General features: G+C 43.7%; 1 long non-coding RNA gene across 1 annotated transcript in view; it reads left to right on the top strand.

Moving 5' to 3' along the window:
* LOC123378605 overlaps positions 1-25,261 on the top strand; it is an 85,749-nt gene that overhangs the window by 29,094 nt on the left and 31,394 nt on the right. The window contains exon 2 of the long non-coding RNA XR_006582670.1: positions 11,771-11,928. This is a non-coding gene — a long non-coding RNA (uncharacterized LOC123378605). The remainder of the gene's footprint in view (positions 1-11,770; positions 11,929-25,261) is intronic.

Genomic DNA, 25,261 nt, shown 5'->3' with positions numbered 1-25,261 from the left:
AGCTAGGTTCCTCGGAGAGCAGGGTAACCTATGACTGTCCACTTGATTTACAGAGAAGCTGAACCTGAGCCTGTTTCAGTGACTGTTGACTTCAATCTGCGGTTACATACCCCGTTCTCCAGGTTTCCCCGCTTCCAACACACGTTTTAAAATAAATTTAATGGAACACTGATTATTAACAAAGTTTTCTTTAATTATGAATTCCTGTTCTAGGGTTGAAACATGGACGCAGACTGTGGTGGGTACGGTGTGCACTGATGTCCAGACCGCTTCTACACTAGAGGAATGACAGGCTCCTGCTCCTACAGCGGTCTCTGGGGGGAGGACGGTTGCAGGTGGGTGTGCAGGAAGGGGTGGGTTTGCAGGAAGGAGTGAGGGGTGCCATCTTTGGGACGGAGTTTGGATGCAGGCTCTGGGCTGGGGGTTGGGGCGTAGGAAGGGGTGAGGGGTGTGTGGGAAGGGTGAGTATGTGTCCGTGGATGAGGGCTCTTGCTGGGGCTCAGGGCATCGGAGAGGTTCATGGCTAGGGTGGAAGGGCATGGTAAGGGCAGCCTGCCTTGCCATTTGTGGATGGCAGGCGCTAGGACCCTGGGGCAGCATACACCTCCCAGACTGACCCGGGACAGCATACACCTCCCAGACTGACCCTGGTGCCTAGTGACTGCAGTCTGTGTGTGTCCTGCTGTTGATCCTGCCCCCAAGTCTGTACCCTGGTAATGGAGGCTGTCCTATGCGATTAAAAAACCCCTCCCCCCCTTCACACAAAGTCTTCTGACAAGAAAAACGTGACGGGAACAGTGAATAACAACAAACTACTTTTAATACTCAACTACACAGTACTTTTAATACTCAACTACACAGGGGATGAAACTTGGATTTTGGACTGGGTGATCCAGGAAGGGAAGCACTTCTCAAAATTTATGGCATGAGAGCTGTGTGGTACATGAGCACTCTGCTGAGGTGCAGTGACAGTTTTCACGGCCCCTAGCACCCCTCCTTCTTGTTATTTTGGGTGAGGGGGGGACAGGACTTTGTGGCGGGGGATGGCGGTTGCAGATACAGTGCAGGGGGGCTCTCTCCTCCTGCCTGCGGTCCTGCAGAACATCTACAAGGCGCCGGAGCGTGTCCGTTTGCTCCCTCATTAGCCCAAGCAGCGTTTGAGTCGCCTGCTGGTCTTCCTGCCGCCACCTGTCCTCCCGTTCGCTGTGTGAGCACTGGTGCTGACATAGGGTCTCCCTCCACTGTCTCTGCTCAGCCGCCTCGGCTCTGGAGCAGGCCATCAGTTCCGAGAACATGTCGTCCCTAGTCTTTTTCTTTCGCCGCCTAATCTGCGCCAGCCTCTGTGAGGGGGAAGCCGGGGCAGTTCGTGAAAGAGCCGCAGCTGTGTGATGGGAAAAAGGAAGTGATTTCCTTGAAGAGATACATGTTTGCGAACACTGAACACAGTCTACTCAGTTTCTGTGAACAAGACCATACAGGGCACCTAGTCTCATGAGCTCTCAGGACAAGTTCGAGATTTCGGAATACGCTTTCATTGGCTGCGGTCTTGCACAGGAGATCGGACAAGCGGGGCGGTACAGCTGAATCCGTGTAGCAGCCAGGCCTGGTAAGCCCTACACTATAGGCTGCTTAACAGTTAATGGATAGCTGTGCCCTCCCGCTGAAGGCAATCTGGAAAGCATAAAGTCTGACCCTCTTCCAGCCCCTCGCGGCTGTGCCTGGGAAAGATCACTGTATGCTTTTCCTCTGCGGCCTCCAACACGTGGCTGTTAAACGAAGGTCATTGCTATGCAAAGTAAAAGTCAAGCATTCACAATAGTAACAGTACACTAATTGCCCTAATTAGATGCAGCTGTCGCCAAACGAGATTAGCCTGAGGCGGGTCACTCGGAGAATCCCTGCACAGACCAGGACCGTATGCTGCCATGCTGGTGGAGGCAATGATTCCGCTGTACGTTAGGATGGCCTGGCGCGGAAGAGTGTGCTTCCACGGAGCACCAAATAAGGTACCTCTCCCCAGGAACCTCCTGCGGAGGCTTTTCGAGCTCCTCTACGAGAGCTTCGTGGAAGTGTCCCAAGAGGATTTCTGTTCCATCCCTATATGTGTGGACCTTCTTTTTATATAGTTTTATATGGAAAAGTTTTTATATAGTTTTTATATAGTTTTTATTCCTGTTTTTTAAAAAATAAATGTTTCCATGTTTATAGCACTTACCGACTGATCCTTCCCCTGATTCTGAGTCCGGGTTAACGGCCGGGGAGGGTTGGTAGGGGATCTCTGTGAGGGTGATGAAGAGATCCTGGCTGTCAGGAAAAGCGGTATTGTAAGCGCTGTCGCCTGCGTCGTCCTCCACAAACCCTTCCTCATCTTCCCCATCGGCGAACATCGCCGAGGAACTGCCCGTCGACACTATCCCATCCTCAGAGTCCACGGTCACTGGTGGGGCAGTGGTGGCAGACCCACCTAGAATGGCATGCAGTGCCTCGTAGAAGCGGCATGTCTGGGGCAGGGCTCCGGAGCGTCCGTTTGCCGCTCTGACTTTTTGGTAGCCTTGTCTCAGGTCCTTGATTTTCACGCGGCACTGCGTTGTATCCCGGCTGTATCCTCTGAGTGCCATGGCTTTGGAGACCTTCTCGTAGGTCTTTGCATTCCGTTTGTTGGAGCGCAGCTCCGAAAGCACAGACTCCTCGCCCCACACAGCGATCAGATCCAGGACTTCCCGATCTGTCCATGCTGGGGACCTCTTTCTATTCTGGGATTGCATGGACTCCTCTGCTGGAGAGCTCTGCATCGTTGAAGGTGCTGCTGAGCTCGCCCCGATGTCCAACCAGGACATCAGATTCAAAGTGCCCAGACAGGAAAAGGAATTCAAATTTTCCCGGGTCGTTTCCTGTGTGGCTGGTCAGAGAATCCAAGCTTGGACTGCTGTCCAGAGCGTCAACAGAGTGGTGCAGTGTGGGATAGCTCCCGGAGCTACTAAGTTCGATTTGCATCCACACATAGCCTAATTCGAGATAGCCATGTCGAATTTAGCGCTACTCCCCTCGTCAGGGTGGAGTACCGAATTCGAACTAAAGAGCCCTCTAGGTCGAATTAAATGGCTTCCTGGTGTGGATGGTTGAGCGGTTAATTCGAATTAACGCTGCTAAATTCGATTAAAGTCCTAGTGTAGACCAGGCCTAATTTAGGATTAAAAAATCTAGAATATATTATTTAAGGTCAAAAGGTCACAAGGAAAAGCAGACAGATGTGTACAGTCTTTTTAAAGAGCCCAGCATAATTAGTAAAAATTAATGAAAAATCTGCTGATAAAAGACTATATAAGAAGTGCCTCCCTGGCTCCTCATGAGATGTGCTACACAGGGATACTTTTTAAAAAATGCAATGACTACATGAAAGCTGCCAATGCAAAAAGAGGAGAAGGGAGAGTATTTATGGGGCAGGAAAAAACTATCTAGAAAATCCCACCACATGAGAAGATTTTTTTAAATTATCATTTTTACCATTTTAAGATTGTAAATGTTGGAAGGTAAAACCTATACACTGGGCTTGATTCTGTCCCTGCTAAATCAATGGGAATTTTGCTCTTAACTTCTGTGAGAACAGAATTAGGCTCACAAACTGGATTGGTTCTCACAATAGAAGTGAGTGCCATCAATGTTTAATATGATTGAAGACAATAACAAAATTCTAATAAACCAAACAGAAGGTGAACGTTTTAAAGATTTTTTTCATCTTACAACGAAACCTAAAACCTTTCAGATTTAACCAGCTATATTAGAGATGAGTATTAGATAAACTGTAATATTGAATATTTGAAAGGAAGGAGTTACTTCAAGAAGGAGGAAATGAAATAAAAGCTCTGAAGGGTCATGGGATTTGGAAATAGTTATTTAATTTTACTTCAGCAATTATATGAAACTAAAATGTATTTCTTCTTTAAATCCCTGTAGGATGTATTATTTGTTTTGCTAAGCAGTGAGTATCACCAGAATCTTTCTCTCCAGTGTCAAAATGTCAGGAAATTAATGTAATATATTCAAAGGGTTATTCTGTGTATAGGTAGAGTTTTAAAATTGGTTCAACTGAAGTTAACGCTGCTTCAGCTATTTTGTGGCCAGAATAAAAAGGCAGATCTACCTCTAAATAAACTACAGTAAGCTAGTATTCTGTACAAAATGTCTTGTAGCAAAAGATTTGATAAAGACCCCAGAAAAATGGTAATGAGTTGTCTCTGTTTGAGTTTATCTGTCTATCTCTAATATACAAAGCCACATTTATTACTTTATCTTGCTCAATATTTCATTTTGTGCTTTGTTAAAATGAAGTATTTTTATATTAAAAGTTGGATGTATATTAAACTAGTCACTCCTTACAGCACCTTTTTTTTCTCTGAACTTTCTTTGCAAGCCAATGAAGATCCCCAGAATCCACCTGAAATGTATAGTCTTAATCATACTTTAAATATGTATAAGAACTAGGTCCAATGAAGATCTGTTTCCTAACAATTATATGAACTGGGTTAAAAACTTGTAAAAGCTGTACCTGGCAATGCTCAAGCCCTGAGCCTGGTTCACCACTAGCTGCTGACCTGAAAGAGGGAAAGATGAAGCATATACAAGAGCTACTCCACAATAGGCTTGTGCTAGCCATCAGTGGCATAAAGCACTAGCTTTGAGACTTGAGCTGGAGCCAATTGAAGTGAATGGAAAACTCCCATGTTTAAGATACATCCAAGCACTCTACACCACCGGGATGTCCCCCAGTTTTGACCTTTCACAGTTTAGCCCCTCCCACAATTTAGAGTAAGAGACTTGCTGAAACTGAGTACAGCCTAACCAGTACAGGATATGGACTGAGAAAGACCACAGTTTTCTACTGGGGGTTTGGGTTACAGGAAGCAAATTAATTCTCTAGAATGTAAAAACTGCTGTTTACATAATAGAGTATAATAAAAATAATTGGGCTAATTTAACAATGCTCTAGTTGAGGTTTTTTATGATTTTTTTTTCTTTTCTGACACTCTCCCTATTTTTCTCTGATAAACTTGCTTTTAATTAAAATAATGTGAAAATGGAACTGGTGATTTATGGAGGCGGAAATTACTACTGGGCACCTTGGGATACTCTTGGAGATAAAGACTCTGCTGTTATCAAGAGAGATAGAAACAGAGATGCTATGGTGTAAGGTATGTGGCTAGGATATGGGAAATGTGAGTCCTGTCCTAGAAGATACTAGCTGCTGCCAGTCAAGCACCTTAAAAATCAGAGTTCGAGACATGCAACACTCCAGAAGGGCATTTTGCTGTAATTTCTGAATATTGCCTATTGTTGCTGTAGCTGTCATCTGTCAGTCTAGTATTCTCTATCAGTTCAGTCATTTTCATTCATATCCCATTTTCCTAAATTGTAATGGTTTATTCCTTTATATTCTATACATTATAGGCATACTTAGACACACATAAAGAGCTCTGGTACCTGTTGCACACTAATTGGTCCATATAGACACTACACATGCACACTAAATCTTTTCATTCACACCAGCAGGGTTTACATGGACCAATTAGTGCACAACACATTAGTGTGCTTTAGAAATCACACCCACATGGTGTGTATTGCTAATCTGGGTAGACCTGCCCTTAGGTTAATAGTTTGCTGTGGTCTCGACTCTGTCTGCATACTTTACAAATGGCTATTTTCTCATTGAATAACAAGCACATTGCTAACCTAACTCTTACATGGTAGACATCTAGCAAAAAAACTAAAAAAAAAAAATCACATATTCGGTATGTAAGAGTTATTGAAGGGGCCATTTAGGGATTTGGGGATTGGTCCTGCTTTGAGCAGGAGGTTGCTAGATGATCTCCTGAGGTCCCTTCCAACCCTAATAATCTATAATTCTTTCTATGATTTACTTTAAATTTTTATTTTTAATTTGACTACTATCAGCCATTCATCTTTTATTGTCTTTTCTTCTGAAATACACCATTAATTTAACTCCACGTGAGCTATTGTTTAAATATAATAGTTCAGCAGTGGCAGGATATGACTCTTATTAATGAGAGGGCAGAAGAAAGAGCCATGTGTTATTAAAGAAACTCCTATAAAACTGCACAGAAAATTTCAAAGCTAAAAAGTATTCTGTGACTTTTTGTACTGCTAAAATATGAGCACATCAGAAAGCCAGATGTGAGGAAAGCTGAGCACCTGAAAACTAATGATAGTATTAGCTGCAACCTGACATGTCACACCTCTCAGAGCAGGACTCCAGAGCTGTACAGATGAGCAGTACACTTATTTTAGGAACTCTAAATTTCTTTGCTTATTTTCATTACTGAACATAAGAACATAAGAACATAAGAAAGGCCGTACCGGGTCAGACCAAAGGTCCATCTAGCCCAGTATCTGTCTACCGACAGTGGCCAATGCCAGGTGCCCCAGAGGGAGTGAACCTAACAGGCAATGATCAAGTGATCTCTCTCCTGCCATCCATCTCCATCCTCTGACGAACAGAGGCTAGGGACACCATTCTTACCCATCCTGGCTAATAGCCATTTATGGACTTAGCCACCATGAATTTATCCAGTCCCCTTTTAAACATTGTTATAGTCCTAGCCTTCACAACCTCCTCAGGTAAGGAGTTCCACAAGTTGACTGTGTGCTGCGTGAAGAAGAACTTCCTTTTATTTGTTTTAAACCTGCTGCCTATTAATTTCATTTGGTGACCCCTAGTTCTTGTATTATGGGAATAAGTAAATAACTTTTCCTTTTCCACTTTCTCAACATCACTCATGATTTTATATACCTCTATCATATCCCCCCTTAGTCTTCTCTTTTCCAAGCTGAAGAGTCCTAGCCTCTTTAATCTTTCCTCGTATGGGACCCTCTCTAAACCCTAATCATTTTAGTTGCCCTTTTCTGAACCTTTTCTAGTGCTAGAATATCTTTTTTGAGGTGAGGAAACCACATCTGTACATAGTATTCAAGATGTGGGCGTACCATGGATTTATATAAGGGCAATAATATATTCTCAGTCTTATTCTCTATCCCCTTTTTAATGATTCCTAACATCCTGTTTGCTTTTTTGACCGCCTCTGCACACTGCGTGGACATCTTCAGAGAACTATCCACGATGACACCAAGATCTTTTTCCTGACTCGTTGTAGCTAAATTAGCCCCCATCATGTTGTATGTATAGTTGGGGTTATTTTTTCCAATGTGCATTACTTTACATTTATCCACATTAAATTTCATTTGCCATTTTGTTGCCCAATCACTTAGTTTTGTGAGATCTTTTTGAAGTTCTTCACAATCTGCTTTGGTCTTAACTATCTTGAGTAGTTTAGTATCATCTGCAAACTTTGCCACCTCACTGTTTACCCCTTTCTCCAGATCATTTATGAATAAATTGAATAGGATTGGTCCTAGGACTGACCCTTGGGGAACACCACTAGTTACCCCTCTCCATTCTGAGAATTTACCATTAATTCCTACCCTTTGTTCCCTGTCTTTTAACCAGTTCTCAATCCATGAAAGGACCTTCCCTTTTATCCCATGACAGCTTAATTTACGTAAGAGCCTTTGGTGAGGGACCTTGTCAAAGGCTTTCTGGAAATCTAAGTACACTATGTCCACCGGATCCCCCTTGTCCACATGTTTGTTGACCCCTTCAAAGAACTCTAATAGATTAGTAAGACACGATTTGCCTTTACAGAAACCATGTTGACTATTGCTCAAGAGTTTATGTTTTTCTATGTGTCTGACAATTTTATTCTTTACTATTGTTTCAACTAATTTGCCCGGTACCGACGTTAGACTTACCGGTCTGTAATTGCCAGGATCACCCCTAGAGCCTTTTTTAAATATTGGCGTTACATTAGCTAACTTCCAGTCATTGGGTACCAAAGCCGTTTTAAAGGACAGGTTACAAACCTTAGTTAATAGTTCCGCAACTTCTCATTTGAGTTCTTTCAGAACTCTTGGGTGAATGCCATCTGGTCCCGGTGACTTGTTAATGTTGAGTTTATCAATTAATTCCAAAACCTCCTCTAGTGACACTTCAATCTGTGACAGTTCCTCAGATTTGTCACCTACAAAAGCCAGCTCAGGTTTGGGAATCTCCCTAACATCCTCAGCTGTGAAGACTGAAGCAAAGAATCCATTTAGTTTCTCCGCAATGACTTTATCATCTTTAAGGCTCCTTTTGTATTTTGATCATCAAGGGCCCCACTGGTTGTTTAGCAGGCTTCCTGCTTCTGATGTACTTAAAAAACATTTTGTTATTACCTTTGGAGTTTTTGGCTAGCCGTTCTTCAAACTCCTCTTTGGCTTTTCTTATTACACTCTTGCACTTAAGTTGGCAGTGTTTGTGCTCCTTTCTATTTGCCTCACTAGGATTTGTCTTCCACTTTTTAAAGAAAGTCTTTTTATCTCTCACTGCTTCTTTTACATGGTTGTTAAGCCACGGTGGCTCTTTTTTAGTTCTTTTACTGTTTTTCTTAATTTGGGGTAAACATTGAAGTTGGGCCTCTATTATGGTGTCTTTAAAAAGGGCCCATGCAACTTGCAGGGATTTCACTTTAGTCACTGTACCTTTTAACTTTTGTCTAACTAACCCCCTCATTTTTGTATAGTTCCCCCTTTTGAAATTAAATGCCACAGTGTTGGGCAGTTGAGGTGTTCTTCCCACCACAGGGATGTTGAATGCTATTGTATTATGGTCACTATTTCCAAGTGGTCCTGCTATAGTTACCTCTTGGACCAGCTCCTGCGCTCCACTCAGGATTAAATGCCTTTGTTAGTCATTGAAAAGCATCATTTGATTTGTCTCCCTGGTTTTCATCCTTTCTCTACCCAAGACTCCACAAGTCAACAATTAACCAAGGAAGTTTTCATAGGACCGCTACTCATCCCATCAGTTCTATAACCAACTCAGTCACAAGGTTTGCTGTAGTGATACCATTGTTGCCCTATTCTCCTGTGGCTAAGTGTACTGTCTCTGTAGAGTTCCTAGTCTTTGGCGTGACATTCTGGACCTGTGAATCAAGTCTAGGGGTCCTAGTATGCAAAAGTGTAGCAAGGTCACCCACGCTGGGTGTAGACCACTTACCATTGCTAGCAATCTGCATCTTCTTTGTGTAGGCATAGAGAAGAAGAGGCTTGGAACATGCTGAATTCACAGACCAAACTATGGACATCTGAAAGGAAGACTTATGGTCTAGGCATTTCCTCCTCCTCTTGTTCCATGGTGATCTAGAAGAGAAGGCTGCGAGCCAGAGCCTGAGAAACTGGGTGCTTCAGCCTGACATGCCTGACCTCAGCAAAGCCAGGAAACAATTTAGGGAACGTGCCTTCAGATTGATCACCTCCTTGACGATTGACAGTGGAGTCAGGACACACATAGTCTGCATTAGTAGCAATTACAACTGGTGAAAAAAAATGTCAGTAGAACAATTTTCCATTGAAAAATGCAGCTTTATTGAAATCAAAACTTTTATAGGAACATGATTTTAATGAAATTTGCTATGGAAAAGTCAATATTGCAACATTCTGTTTTGACTTTTTCATTTTGTTGAAACTTTTATGCTATATAAAATATTAATATTAACATTATGTATGCAATATATAAGTCAAAATGAAACATTTCAACATTATTGAAACAAAATGTTTTGATGGTTCCAAAATGAAATTTTTCAGAATGTTCGTTTGGCAGGAAATATCCCAGAATTTTGGCTTTTCATTCAGATTTGGAGTGACATTTTGTCAAATTGCTGGAATTTCCCACGAGATGGGCATTCCAGTTCTTTATCAGCTGTATAGGCAGTCGTGCCTCATGTATCTGTCTGCCACCAGAGTTGGAAGGGGTAAACGTGTTGCTTAATCTACATAATTAAATGCTGATTTATCATGCAGTCATCCAAAGAGATCACTTGGTTAAACAGACAAAGTAGATACTCTAGCACAGAAATAATCTCTGCAAATAGCACCACATGGTGGAACATAGTGGTGCCCCATGTGCCAATAGCTGAATATTCACTCTATATATATGACGATCAACACAAACTTTCTAGGAGATCTCAATTTTTTCACAAGAAACAGCAGGCATGAATCTCATTTATGCTAAGGCTATTTTACACCACTTGGACAACATGCAGAGGATTTAAATTGGGAGCAAATTACATTTACACACATAAAGGAGCCTTTGAGTAAATGAGAATCAGGCCCATCTGGCATCACTGCTTGACATGCATTTATCAAATTCTGACAGTTTCTTCATGTTAACCAGCAATGTAAGTCTGAAATCAAAAGACTTTTATATTCCAAAATACTTCTCTACATACATAGAAAATCTGACACAACATGAAGCTCCTTCACAGAAGGCATTTGAAAAGTGAGGCTGGCTTTCACACTAAAATCACACTCATAGTAAATTATTCATATGTGCTAATCCTTGATATTACAGCTCAGACATCTTCTGTTGTCAACAGCAATGAAAGTGATTTCCAACAGAGACAAGCTTATCATAGCTCCCACTGGGTAATCAGGCTCTCCTTGAGAGAGCTGGTAAAGTGGGTGAATGTATGTAACAAGGATCCTGGTTCACATCTCAGTTGTGGTAAGGTACAGAATGTGCACTCAGCCAAACCAGCCAATGGATGGGGGAATCTGCTAACTAGTTAAGTGTATTCTAGAGTCTAACCACCAGCTGGAAAATACAATTAGTCTCCTGAGAGGCACACAAACCAATGAGCAAAAATTAAAAAAAAAAATCCCACAATAAGTTTTTTCTATTGTCTTGAATAACTGTTACCCATGTATACATGAGAGAAGGTGAAAACAGAGCAGACATATTTAGGAATTGTCCAGATAGCTTCAGCATGAGAATAAACACAATAAAGAATGAACATGTTAAGAAACAAGAGATTAGAACTGAACAAATGACAGGTTGTGGGAAATTGTGAACATTTGAATTCAGGCCAAATTTCAGTCCAAACCTGTTCAAACCCCTTTTGTGTTGGAGAATTTGCAATTAGCCTGCGATGGCACAAAGGAGATGGAGGACAGGACTGAACAGCCAGCTGAGGTTTCCTCTGACACAGGCAAATCCTGAGTGATATAAACCTGGTGGTGTTGGTTCCAAACCATCCCTCTAAGCCTTGTGACAGGGGTTGGGGATGTGATTCTGAAGCTGTGGTCTTACTTGTGAGGTGACCAAATCCGTTTTCTACTCCCAGGATTTTTTGGGGGTGGGGCTTAGTAGGGGAGAGAAGAAGCCACTTATGCCCCTCAGCTCATCTGTACCTGATGACCTGGCTCTGTAGAGCGACGGAAAACAATGACAATACAGGTGAGGTAGTTTAAGAGGAATAAGACAAGCAAAAAAAATCACTGAGGAAACCTTGAAAATGGTAACAACAAAGATGCTGACAGGGAAATAATACTTGTCTGTGGAGCAGTTTGATGTGTGGAGAGCGTCATTAGCTTTGTACTGGAGAGGGAAAAGAGAGGGAAATAGTTATTTGACTGGTAGGATGCTATTTTTTTCCTCCCCCCCCATCATTCTTTTCCCTATCATTACCCCCAAAAGGAAGTGAAGGGAAGAAACTGGGCCATGTAGACTATGTCCAGTAAGAGAAATAGATGGAAGATATTTTTTGTTTCAAATTACAAGCATTGTAATCTCACAGTAAACTTCCTTATGGTAAAAGCCCTGCCCACCAAGAGAGACTAGTAAATACTTCCAGTAATGTCTGTTCTTATTCACATATAGGCAGCTGACAGGGTTCTTTGGTTGTCACCTTAATGGGAGAAGTGGGAAGGCTCATCAACATCACAATAAACCATCAGGAAGTCATGCTCATACTGAATAAAGCCGAACAAAAATCCAACAGCTGCCACACAAAAACTAATTGGAACCGAATAATCTGAGTAAGTCCAAATTAAATGTCCAATCTCTTGTGTGTCTTTTCAGAGAAAAGATAATATTTCATGATGACAACTTGACTATCCAGCTGACATTATTCCAAGAAATAACCCCTGTACTAATATGTGTAAGAGTGGGAAACATGATAGCTTTAATTATATCTGATTTATGGGTTCAGAGAAAGGACTCAAAATTACATGACTGAGACTGTTTATTATTTATACAACACCAAAGATGTACATATAGCTTTACAGGCCATAATATAAATATGATTTCATAGTATTGGTTAGTCACTAATTAATATAGGGCACTATCCTACATTCCTTAGTCCTTACTAAGGCATACCTCCCATAACAGGGTTCACACTGCCCCCCTCCCCGCCCCCGGATTCGTCCCCTTGGCCCCTCTCCTCCATGAATCAGGGACACTTCAGTCTGGTGCAACACCCATGTTCTTTATTTGTGATCAGTTTCCAACTATATACAGGCTTTACAGCTGCTTGGCCTACCACAGGCCTGGCCAGCAACAGAGTAGGAGACTCCTGTTGCCTCTGAGCCTGACCTGATGCTCTTAGTCTCTTCCCCCCTTTCTCTCACTTCCTCCCAGCCTTATAGCTCCTGCTAATGAGGCTGGCAGGTATGGTCAGTTACCAGACAAACACAGGTTCACCCAGCCCCAATCCATTCTCCCTGATTGGGGCTGGAATGGCAGGAGCTGATTAAGGGCTTCTCCAGCAGCACCTTACCACACTCCCATTGACTGTGGACTGAAGGATTGGATCCATAACCATCAGATTAGTGTAGCACTCATATTCTTATTACAAATTTCAATATTTCCATGAAGTATCTTTAATAAATAATACATTTTGTATCTGAGAAGTTAGGTTTGAAATGATCCAACATTGTGCATTTACCTGGATCATCTTCTACACTTACCTCACTAAGATTCTAGCCTATTTTTGGAAATCCTTAGCGAAGAAATACTCAGCTATTGGCACCTGACTCCAGAGTTTATTCCAAAGCCTAATTTCGTGTTCTTTCAAAAATGTATTTCCTATATTTACCTTCAATATTTCCATCTTTAGTTTTAAACCATTTCTTCCCTTAACTGCAGAAAATAGTTATTGTCCCTCACTTCTGGTACCATGTCTCAGATGTATATAGAATATTATATTTAGGGTTGAATAAATAGTCCAGAAGGAAATGGTAATCCATCCAATGTTCAAGTGTACAATTGAATTTTACAAGCTCAGATTCAATGGACAGATAAGTTACTGGGGCTTGCCATGGGCAAGTGGTTGTCAAAGAGTGACTGAAGCCCATCTGTCTAAGCCTCAAAATTACATAGGCCACCCACAAAAATCTCTCTCCTCTGACTTTAGGGGCAGTATTTTTCTTTCCCTCACCTTTTTTTTCTTTTGGTGAATTGTTTTTGGTGTTATTGTGGGGAAGCACAGTTGAAGAAGTGGCTTTGCATTTTGTTCTGGAGGCTCGAAGGTTCATCGCCTTTCTTCCAGAAGTGAGTTACAGATTCATGGAGCAGTTGTTCTCAAAGACCTGTCACCTGCACCCACAAATCTCACTCAAGATGTACAGTTCCATTGTTCCAGTGGAACATAGCTGTCATTGGAGGTAAGGATCACATAGAGCAAGCAACATGATCCTTGGATCAATCCCATGGAGGGTTTTGAAGATGGAGGAGCAAAAACTTTAATTTCCCCCAGCGTTCAGGAAGAAGCAACTGAAGAGATATAAACATTGTCTGGGGATGGTAACGAGATTTAAGCCAGATAAACAGGAAGGTGACAAAAAGGGTTATTAAAACTGCATTACTTAAAATTGTATTAATAAAAATGCAATTAAAATATTAGATAATAAATAAAGTGTGTTATTAGAATATTCTAGCATGACTCTCAGAGTCCTTCAGTGCCAACTGTCAGAGGACACAACATACCATAATTCACTTCAGTCTGACTTACTCATTGCCCCAACACACTGTTGTCAGAATCGGTATCTAAAAGGTGCTGTGTAAAGTATGAAAAATGGTAACACGCTGGTCCTGAAAATGTTGCATGATGTATGTCTGGGGTGTGTACAAAGAGCTCTAAGTGTCTGCTGGAAATATGTTCTTAAGATGTGTTTGATAGGCCCTAGACAAAGCCCAGCCGGCCCTAGACAAAGGAATGTGTATTTAATTGTCTGACCAGCTTGATCACAGAGGACACGGAAAAGTACATTTACATATAAGGTAAACACAGCCGTCAAGCTAGCAAGTGGGAGAGATGGGGGAGGGAGTCTGCACCCCCAGGAAACCTTTCTGGTTCTTGAAACAGAGACAATGGACTTTGGGGTAATATAAGAGGGGCAAAGAGACTTCCAAGACACCCATCAATTAGGGGACTAAGGGCAGCAGCACCCTTTGAGTTCATGAAAAGTGTCCTAAGAGGCAAGAAACTGACTAGAGGTAAGAAAGACGCTTAAACAAAGATTGTAACTTGCTACAATTAAGTTTTAGTCACTAGAAAAAGTGTTTTGTTCTCTTTTACCTGTAACCATACCTGTCTCTTTTATGCTTGCTTAGTATCATTTAAATCTCTATTCTTTGTTAATGAACTTATTCTTGTTTTATTACAAAACCATCTCAGTGTTGTGTATTAAACTGGAGAGTGCTAAATTAACAGGCTGATGTGCATACTGTCTCTTTGGAGGCAGTGAACTCAATCATTTCTGTGAGTGTCCAGTGAGAGGAACTGGACATTGCAGAAAGACATCTCTGGGGAACCGGGGAGTTAGGGTTCCTGCAAGGCAAAGTTTGGACTGGCAGAGTTTGCTGGCAAGACAGATAAACTGGTGTGTCAGGGAGCAGACACATAGCTTAGCAGCAGTAAAGCTCTCACTTGCTGAGACTGAGAGCGGTAACACAGCAGCTCACAGTTCTGGGTACCCCAAGAGAAGCATCACATCTAGTGAGTGGAGCTTTATTGAGTTAATTGTGGCATGGTTTTGAAAATCAATGTGGTCCTGACTCATGGTGTCAAGGTATCATAAGGCTCTGTATTTACCACCGAGAACACAAGATTTCATAATGTCATTCTATAATATAGTTTACAGAACACAGAAGGCATTGGGATTGGCAGTCACTGTAGTTATGGCACCAAGAATGATAAGAAGGGGATCTCCTTGAAATTTTCTTTTTAATATGTTTTCAAGGGAATAGAAAAATAACACTCCCCAACTGATCATGAAACCCACTCTCAGTACAGAAAAGCTGAGCACCTTTACACAATCAGACCCTAAAACTGCAGTGGCCTTCTCTATACTGGCAAGTTTCTGTGCAGTAAAGCAGTTTTCTCTGTTGTAACTCCTGAGGTGTACACACTGCCAAGCCACTTAGTGTGCAGAAACTGCGCAGTTGCAGCGCTGTAAAAAAACCACCCCGAAGAGAGGCGTACAGCTTTCTGCGCCGGGGGCTACAGCGCCGCAGTGCCAGTGTAGACACCCTGGTCGATTACAGTGCTGTGATTGGGCTCTGGGAGGGGTCCCACTGTCAAGGCTGAATCCCCACTCTGGCACTCCGAGTGCAGAAGGTGGGGCCCACACAGATTCTAATAATTAATACTGGCCACTCCAGGCTGGTATTAAACTCCCAAGGTCACAGCTTCTCTCTGACCTTGGATGGGGAGATGCTGCCACCACCCAAGTGCAACTCCCTCCCCCTTTGAGAACCCAGGAAGGAATACTTGGGAAGTTCTTCCTGTGGGGTATCCTCAAGCCCTTTCACACACACCTCCTCCAGGGAAAAGCTGAGAAAGAAAAAAAATGGAAATCAGCTGTTGTCACCAGCTCATTAAACAACATATGCACAACCCTCTTAGGGACACAAAAATTAAATCCTGTTATTAAAAAAGATAAAATTTATTAAAAACAAAAAGAAAGGAAATACATTGGGAACGTAGGCTTTTTGCTAGATCTTAAAAGAAACAATTACAAAAATTAAGCATCCAGATAGCTCTCTTGCAGTTGGGGGTTAGCACAGAGGAGTCCACAAGCCAAAAAATAAACAGAAATAACCCTAATCACGTCTTTCTAAACATTCCTAATCTACTTACACATTTGGGAGTTCCAAATAAGTAATTCTAGGTATGGCCTGATAATTTTTTATCATACCTGGTTTAAAGCGTCTCATAGCATAACTGCTCCTTGTTCCCCTCTTTCCTGGAGAACGCAACAGACAGACAAAGGGAATTTTTTTCCCCATTTAAAAAAGTTCTTGCCCTCCCATTTGCTCTTTTGGTCAGGTGCCTACTCCTTTTCTTTTACCCTTGGGCTTGTTAACCCTTTACAGATAAAGCAAGTAGAGAACAGCCATCAAGAGGAATTTTATAGCTAACTGGCTGGCTGTGTGTCCATAAAAGGGAGCTACCCCCAACCCCTTCATTTATCACACCCACAATGCCTGTTCTTGTCTCTCTGGTCATCAGTTTGAACTCTACTGCCCTGCCCTCGGGTGACCAACTGTCATCCCCACTCCTTAAATTCTTTGGGAATTTTGAAAGTCCCCTTCCTCTTTGCTTGCTCACATGTGCAGTGGTCTCAGCACATCTTTCCAGGTGACCATACCTGCTCCATGCACCAAGTGATTCCCCCGCTTGGAGCAATGCTGAGCTGCTGGACCACATCAGTATTTGGTGACAGGAGGTTGTCCAGTCCCAGCTGTGCTTCAGCCATAGGAATTATGATACCTACAGACAGATTTCACGATACATGACAGAAAGGTGTCATGATTGGCACACACTTCAGTGCAGAGTCAAAGTGAAGGAGCTATGGAACACCTACCACAAGGCGCGGGAGGCAAACTGCCGGTCTTGTGCTGTGCCCATGAGCTGCCAGTTCTACAAAGAGCTGGACACAATACTCAGTGGCAACTCCACATCCACTGTGAAGGCCATTGTGGATATTTTAGTGGCTCATGTGCCAGTCGAGTATGGACTGAGCCAGGAGGAGGAAATCTTGGACAAGGATGTGGAGCGGGAGGGAGACCCAGAGGCAGAGGACGACTCAGAGGTCAGAGATTCATGCAGCCTGGAACTTTTCACTACCCTGGAGGAGGCTAGTCAGTCAGAGCTGTCAGATCTTGGTGAAGTGCAAACCGGAGAGGAGGCCCCTGGTAAGTGGCTTTGATTTTGGGAATCGCTGAAGCGAGTTGTTGGGGGCAGGAGGGTTGAAAAAAGCAGGCTTGTGTCTATATGATGCGTGCACCACCACATGCCTAGTCTGAGTGGCGGAACAGGGTCTCGACTGACTCCCTCACTTCACGGAAATCTGCCTCAGAGATCTCCACGAAACTCTCATGGAGATACTGGGTAATCTGCTGCCGCAGGTTCTTCAGCAGAGCTGCTTTGTTTCTTGCCCCATTAAGGGTAACTTTCCCACGCCATTGTGCCATCACTGGGGTGGGAGGAGGGTACCATTGCTGCACATAGGTGAGCCGCATAAGGGCCAGGGTGGAAGCCACAGTCTTGGAGAAGACCCGTCCTTTATTCCCCGCTCACCCTCAGCAGCGAGGTATCTTCTATAATGAACACATGGAAAATGTGAGGACAGGAATGATTATAAGCCCCCATCTCCTCCCTCCCCAGTGCTGTCTCTCCCCAAGAGCCACGTGCCCAGTGTACAGGATGGTCCTGGAACACTGATTTCTCCTGCTTCTGTGGTTACTCACCATTTTGGGGGTCTTGTGGCTCATGTGCGTTTGCCTGGGGTCAGCCAGTTAGTGACAGGTGTGTGAATAGTGGCTGTTAGGGGGCTTATTCCTTCACCCTCTCACTTCCCTTGTCTGTCTCGCATGAACAGAGAGCAACAATACCCCAAGTCCAAAGGCGCAAACAATTCAATGTTTATTAGGATGAACTTCCAGCAAGCATGATTCCAGTTTCCTTCCCTAGTGTCCCCCTTCCCAGCTCTGACACCACAGAGCCTTTGCCTGTGTCCCTGTTTCTGTTCCCATCCCCTGTTCCCATTCCCCCCTTTAGCAAAACATAATCCCAATTCTCCCATCCCATCCCTCGTCCCTGTTCCCCCCCCCTTACTTCCTGATTGACTGCAGACTATATATTAAAACTTGAATTCTGCTTAGCTATACCTTGACCAATCATTTTACTGAAATTTAACTAACCAATCCTAACATATTGTAACATGGTTATTTAACCAATTATATCCCACCACCTTAATTGGTTTACACCCAACAAAATTAATTATACAGCAGACAGAAATAATCAGAAAACCAGACAGAGATTATACAGACAAACAATAGGGAAGTGGAGACTACAGGGATAGAACAATACAGCAATGAAGATTTCACATCCCAGCTATTGATAAGTGAGTTCTTGCCAGACAGGATGCTATCAAACTAAGTTTCCTCTTACATCTTCTAGGATCTTCCCATTCTCTGGAGGTGACAGGAATATCAGGACAGGATTGTATTTCTAACAGCCCAATAGCATCTTATTTCAATGTGACTAGTTTGGAATGTGAGGATGTGACCATACACTTCCCAGCTTATGGCTGGCCTCTGCTGCTTAGCTGAAGAACCAGGCCTCAGACTGTCACAGTAAGAGAAGGCCATTACACACACAGACAGTGATTTTGATTCTTTCTTTTATACCTCTATAACAAGCTAAATGATAAGAATACACCCAAATTCTTAAAGTATAGGCCTTTGCAGACAGGCCTGAATATGTGTTGCAAGCAATACTGCTTCTTTAAAATGTTGCATTTTGGCTTCACAGAGATGACCTTGGGAGCCCAGCCTCCCTCTTTGTTATCGCTGGCTGAACGGCTGCGCAGAATTAGAAAGTGGCCATGAAGAACTAAAGAGGACTTTCTGCGTGAGGTCATGGTGCACTCTGCAGCCGTAAAATAAGAATTGAAGGAGTGGTGGGACAGCGAGAAGAGTGACCGAGAGAACGTGGTGCACCAGAACTAAGCCACAGAGCGGCTCTTAAACGTTACGGAGCGCCAAGCAGACGTGCTCCAGGCGCTACTAGCACTGCAAACTGAGCAGCTCTGCGCCCACCCTCCCCTGCAGCCACTGTCGCAAAACTCTTTCCCATGCGCCCCCGGATACTGCCAACACACTCTTATCAACCTCCTGGCTCCAGTCTGTACCCACTTCATTCCACTCCTGTCCCATCACAGTCCAGCCCTGCGGACTCCCAGTACCCACTGCACTCAATATCTGTCCCTCTGCAGTTTAGCCCTGCAGAAGTACAGTACCTGCTGCACTGTACTCCAAAGGAGAACGTTGCATATGATACCTGGACATACACAAATCTTTAACCGTCCCAGGACCCCACCTCCTCCTGGGACCCACCCTTCCCCTATCCCCCATAGTGCTGATGTGTTTTTTGTTTGTCTCTCTCCTCCGGTTGTTATTTTTTAGTAAAAGAATTGTTTTGGTTTGAAAGCAATCTTTATTCCATTAACTGAAAGCAAACAGAGCCCTACAAAGCAACAGGCAATTTTCTAACACCTTCATAGTGCATTGTCTGCATCAATCGCAATGACCTCCTAGCATTACAAGCACTGCACTCCCGAGCATAGCAACAAATTGTAGTGGCTTTCAGCTTCAAATTGCTGCCTTAAGGCATCCCTGATCCTTATGGCCCCATGCTGCACCACTCTAATAGCCCTGGTCTCTGGCTGTTCAAATTCAGCCTCCAGGCACTGAGCCTCAGTGGTCCAGCCCTGAATGAAGCTTTCACCCTTCCCTTCACAAATATTATGGAGTGTACAGCACACGGCTATAAGCATAGGAATATTGTCATTGGCCAGGTCCAAGCACCCATATAGGCAGTATCAGCAGGCCTTTAAAGAGCCAAAAGCACACTCAACAGCCATTCTGCATTTGCTCAGGCTGTTGAACCACTCCTTGCTGCTGTCAAGGTGCGCCATGTATGGCTTCATAAGCTACGGCAAGATCAAGGTTGCACTCCTCTTGCCTTTGTAGTTTAAGGAATAACTCCACTGTCACTCATGACATGTTAGTCAGCGCAAGCAGCATATTGGTCAACCGTGTGGGATCCATTCCTGCAGCCCGAAGAGGCAGAGCGTGCAGTACACAAACCATTGAAAGATGGCACCAAATGTGAACGGAAGCACAAGGCTTGCTGGGATGCGAAGCAACGCATCATGGGGCATTGGGACAGGATCCAGAATGCCCCGCGCCCCTCTCCGCCTTCCCACAACTCTTAGCAGCAGAAGAGGGAGAGATGCTCTCTGGGATAGCTGCCCAGAATGCATCACTCTGAATACCGCTGCAGGTGTCACAAGTGTGAACATGCTATTGCGCAGGCAGCTGACAGTGGGAACACCCAACAGCGGTTTCCCTTCAGCACTCTCTGAATGGCGCTGTAACTCTGCCAGTCTAGACTTACCCAGTTAGATGCCCTTGGAATTGCTAGAATGTAGAAGAAAAAAGTTTGATTCTGTTCTATGATAGTTCTTTGCAGTTGCTGATAGTCTTTTTCACATTTCTAGTGTTTATTTGGAATGTTTTCCAGCCTTGCTTTCCTCCCAAATGACATCTCTTAATCACAACAAACTGTCACACATTGTCAGTCAAGAGCACTGGAAACTATAATGACCAGCTTTGCATTACAAAAACACATCAAACCTATTTCAGATTGATGGGATGGCAAACAATTTTGCCCCAAACAGATATGAACATATTTGTGCAGCTTGGAAATTCCATTCCATTCCATTCCTGGCTGTTGGAAGAGTGATTGCAAAATATCTGCTCAGCTAACAGAGTAATTATGGGGCAGATATTGATTTGCTGTAAAGGCACTTAATATATCATTCTCTAAACTCCGGGCAATAATGGCTACAATTTGTAATGGTCAGTTCAACACGTTAGCTCTGAATGACAATACCTTTTATGTGAACTTTGTCTTACAAGTGCCGTATATCTTTCTCAGGTATCCAACATCTACCCTGAATAGCCAACAATCAGTGGTCAGGGAGACCGAGGTTCAAGTCATTTCTCTAAATCAGGCAGAGCAGGGACTTGAACTTGGATCTCCTGTACCTTTGGAAAAGGTCGTCACCACTAGGCCATTGGCTATCCTATGGCAGGGCTGTCTCATTTTTTCCATGAAAATTTTTGAAAGGTCTCAGTTTCGATGCAGAACAAAACAAATGCCAAAACCACATTTTTTAAAAATTAAATGGCATTATTGTTTTCTGGCCAACCCTAGTTGGTGAGAGGCAATACCCATGTGCATATTGACATGCTAGGGGAATTTCATTCTCCTTACTTTATTGATGATTTCTAGATGCATGACCAAGACTCACTGTCAAGCTCAGCTGAAGTAACCCCTTACTATTATACTGCACTTGAGTTGTCATATTGGTCTTTCTTCTTGAGTCCTTGCATTGTCCCTATTCATTTTATGATGAAGAAGCTTATAAAATTAATATCACAACACCAGAACAGCTTTTATAGGAGTTTTTCTCTCCGTGCAATAAATAACTGAAGGACATCTATGAAGAGAAATGAGAAGTGATCTCTAAAGCAGAAGTTTACTTAGGACTGAGCAACCATGGTATTTTCAGTCTAATACTTTGGGTGTACGTTAGTGCTCACAAAAGCAAAGAGCTAACAGTACTGGCTAGTTCTCACGGCTCTGTCAATCAGTGACCCTCACTCCAAACTAGCTAGACTAACCGTGAGCCTCTCTTGAGAAATTTGCCCAGCTGAGTGGTGTTATATGATTTCAGCCATCACAGGCGCCGGCTTCCATCTTTCCCTAGGGGTGCTCAACCCCTGCTCAGCCCCAGGCCCTGCCCCCACACCTCCCCTCCCTGCCCCTTCCTTACCCCCTTCCTGCCTCATTATGCCCCCACCTCTCCTCTTCCCACTCCTACCCCACCTCTTCCCACCCAATTCTGCCCCCTCCAATGAGCACTCCCCGTCCCCGCTCCTCCCCCTCCCTCCCAGCACTTCCTGCACATCGCCAAACAGCTGATCTATGGCTGGTGGGTGGCACTGGGAGGGAGGGGGAGGAGTTGATCGGCACCACCAGCAGGCAGGAGGTGGCTGTGGGGAGGTAGGAGAGCTTGCCTGCCGGTGGCTGCTCAGCACCCGCTAATTTTTTTCCATGGGTGCTCCAGCCCTGTCGATGCCTATGTCAGCCATCATCCTTTAGGGGGACTATATCATTTCACTTGTTGACTATTTCAGGAACAGAATACATAAACCCTACTGCCCTGATTCAATCATGTTAATATCATCATCTTTCATCTGAGCAGCAGCATGCTGTTTTAATTTTGTGATGAACTATATTGAGCATTGGGCACTATATATCCCCAATATTTAGGATATTAAAAGATAGATTGTTTTAGAATCTAGGCACTGATTCTGCTCCGAGTTACATTGGTGTAAAAAAGGAGTAACTCGACTGAGTTACAATACTACAGTCAGAGCCATCCCTTGGATAGGGCGAATCGGGGCGACTGCTCTGGCCCCGCGCTTTGGGAGGCCCTGTGGGCCAGTGCGATTGGCCAGCGTGGTCAGTCCCAGAAGAGACGAAGTTTTCACTTCTTCCCCGGGCCCCCCCCATTCGGTGCCTCATGCCTTGGGGCGCCCCACGGGCTGGTGCGATTGGCAGGCGCGGTCAATCCTGAAAGAGACAAATCCGTCACTTCTACCCCAGGCTCTGCACCCCACTAGGGACGACCCTGACTACAGTAGTGCTGTAACAGATCAGATTCAGCTCCTTCTTCTTCTGAACATTTAAAACACTGATAAATGAACCATAGCAACCCCCTACACTCACAAGAAATTGACCATGTGAACTATACCTACCTAGTTGATTCTAATGGAAGTTCAAGGGACCAGAAACATACTAAAATATCAATGTTCCTACCAATGTGCTGTAGGACAAAAATCTTTGTCTATTTAACTCTGTGCTTGTGAACAAGAAGCTCCAATTGCATGTCACGATATCCCTGGCGTTCATGTTACTGTCAACTTTTCTTCTTGAATGCTAATAATGAACAGGAAATATATTTACCATACTCTCTTTTCCATCTGATTTTTGCAACCTATTTATAACTTGCAAATACACAAGTAATGACAGCTTTCAAAGCTGCACAATGAATGGTAAGTCTCTAATTACATTTCCGCAGTAAAATCGGATTGTTACAACAAGCCTTTCTTCATCGGGAGGAAAAACTAGATGCTTGATCATTTGCCTGCAATGCGATTCAATACTACAACAGCGATTTCAAGCTGCTTGCCTTTTTAAGGGTGTACTTAAAGAAAAATAATGAAAGTTTCTGTTTTGTTAGTTGGAAGGAAATAAAAATTGAGCTTCACACAGAGATAGATGATTTAGGAGTGTTTTAATTTGAAATAGCCCACAAAAAAACACTTTCTGGAATGCAAAAACTGAGTAGTTACTGTAGATGTTCCCTGTTAAAGCGAAAATGAAGTAACTCTATAAGTACCATGTAACTAAGTACAGTGGGTGGCATGAAAAATTCAACATTTGCCATTCCACGGTGAATGTGGCTCCAAGGTAGCCCCTATTATCAGTGTAGGAAGCTATCACAATTACTGTGAGGACCTGGGGTGGTAAATGAGGACCATTGTAGGAAATAACAGGTAAGTCTGTGTCATAATTGTACCTTATTGTAGATTACTGAGCAATTTATACCAATAGAATGACAAAAGTAACTGCTGTATGACAATCATCTTTTCAATGCCAGCACGGCAATGCTTAGCACTTAAGCAACACTTTATATTTTCAAAGTGCTTTCCACACATTAACTAACTAATCACCACAACACTTCTGTGGAAGGGTGAGAATTAATATTCCTGCTTTACAGGCAGGGAAATCAGAGTCAGTGGTGAAGGTCTACATTTTCAGAAGTGGCCTCTAATTTTGGGTGCTCAACTTGAGACACCCAGAGCCTGACTTTCAGAGGTGCTGGGAATCCTGACTCCAGCTGGTGTTGTGAATGCTCAGCACTTCTGAAAATCAGGTCCTTGGTGTCTAATGGTGAGTATGCAAACATCAAATCACCTAAAATTAAATGAGTACTTTTGGGCCTTAGAGACTTGTCAAAGGCCCCACAAAGAGTCAGCCACTGAGTCAGGTTTTCCTGACTACTACCACAGCAACCTAGTCACTAGACTGGTCCTTCTAAAGAGGTATTTTTCTAAAGTACAACATAGACTGTGCATTGGCCTGCTAAACCCAAGTTCAAACCTTGAGGGGGCCATTTAGGGATCTGGGGTGAAAATCTGTCTGGGGATTGGTCCTGCTTTGAGCAGGGGGTTGGACTAGATGACCTTCTTAGGTCCCTTCCAACCCTGATATTCTATGACTGTTTATGAATAACAGTTATAGCTTCTGGAAGCTGTGCCCCAGGGCTTCAAACTCTTGCGTCCCCAGGCTTTGTAAACTTGCATCAGAAACTCTGTTCAAAATCCATAGCCAACAATCTTGAAAACATTTGTTAATTTCTGAGGGGGAAATTTGTATTGCCACTTGGAAGAAGACTCATATTACTGGGAATTGTTAGTCTTATACATATTATTTAACTGAATGGAGGAAATGCTGTTTTGCTGCTTGTGGTGCAACTCTTTCTGGAAGCTCAGACTGTTGTCCATAAGGTGGGTTTCCTGTCTGAGGGTGAGATTCTGTTCTGCATCTTTTAGAGGCACAGCACAGAACTCACAGCCCAGAGCAAGGAGGTAACTAAAGCGGCTTTAAGCCACTTTTTGCTATGTCAATCCTGGGATGCTCCAAGGACAGCAGCGACTCCCTGGTGTAATTTAGACAGCTCTGAGGGCAATTCAGCAGCCAATTCAGATGCACAGTTCCTCTCCCCCTCCATCCTCCTTCTCCCCAGTCCCCACTGTCCTCTGCATCATCCCTGCCCAACCCCCTTCTCCTTTTCTTCCACCTTCCCTATCCCATCCTCCTTCCCCACTACCTCTTCCCCCACCTCCACCCCTTCCCTCCACCTCAACCCTTTCCCCATTCTCCTCTCCTCACTCCCCTTCTCTTCCCTCTGTCCTATCCCACCCCCTTCTCCATTGCCTCTTTCCCCCACCCACCTCCCTTCCCCCATTCTCCAGGTCCCCCAGGCCAAGCAAAGCAGCTCGGTGTTCAGATAAATCAGGCATGGCAGTGGCACGTGACCCCCATGTGCACCCCCACACCTTGCCCCTGTTTAGGGGGGAAACCCCCCCAAACTACATCCAGCCCCTCCCCATCTCCTGACACTGCAACCTCTCCTCCCCCCCAAACCCCCCAAATTTGTTTCC

This window comes from Mauremys mutica, chromosome 1 (genome assembly GCF_020497125.1).
Source record: "Mauremys mutica isolate MM-2020 ecotype Southern chromosome 1, ASM2049712v1, whole genome shotgun sequence".
NCBI classification, from domain to species: domain Eukaryota; kingdom Metazoa; phylum Chordata; order Testudines; family Geoemydidae; genus Mauremys; species Mauremys mutica.
The sequence above is the reverse complement of the archived record's forward strand: the minus strand, read 5'-3'. Positions and strand labels throughout refer to the sequence as shown.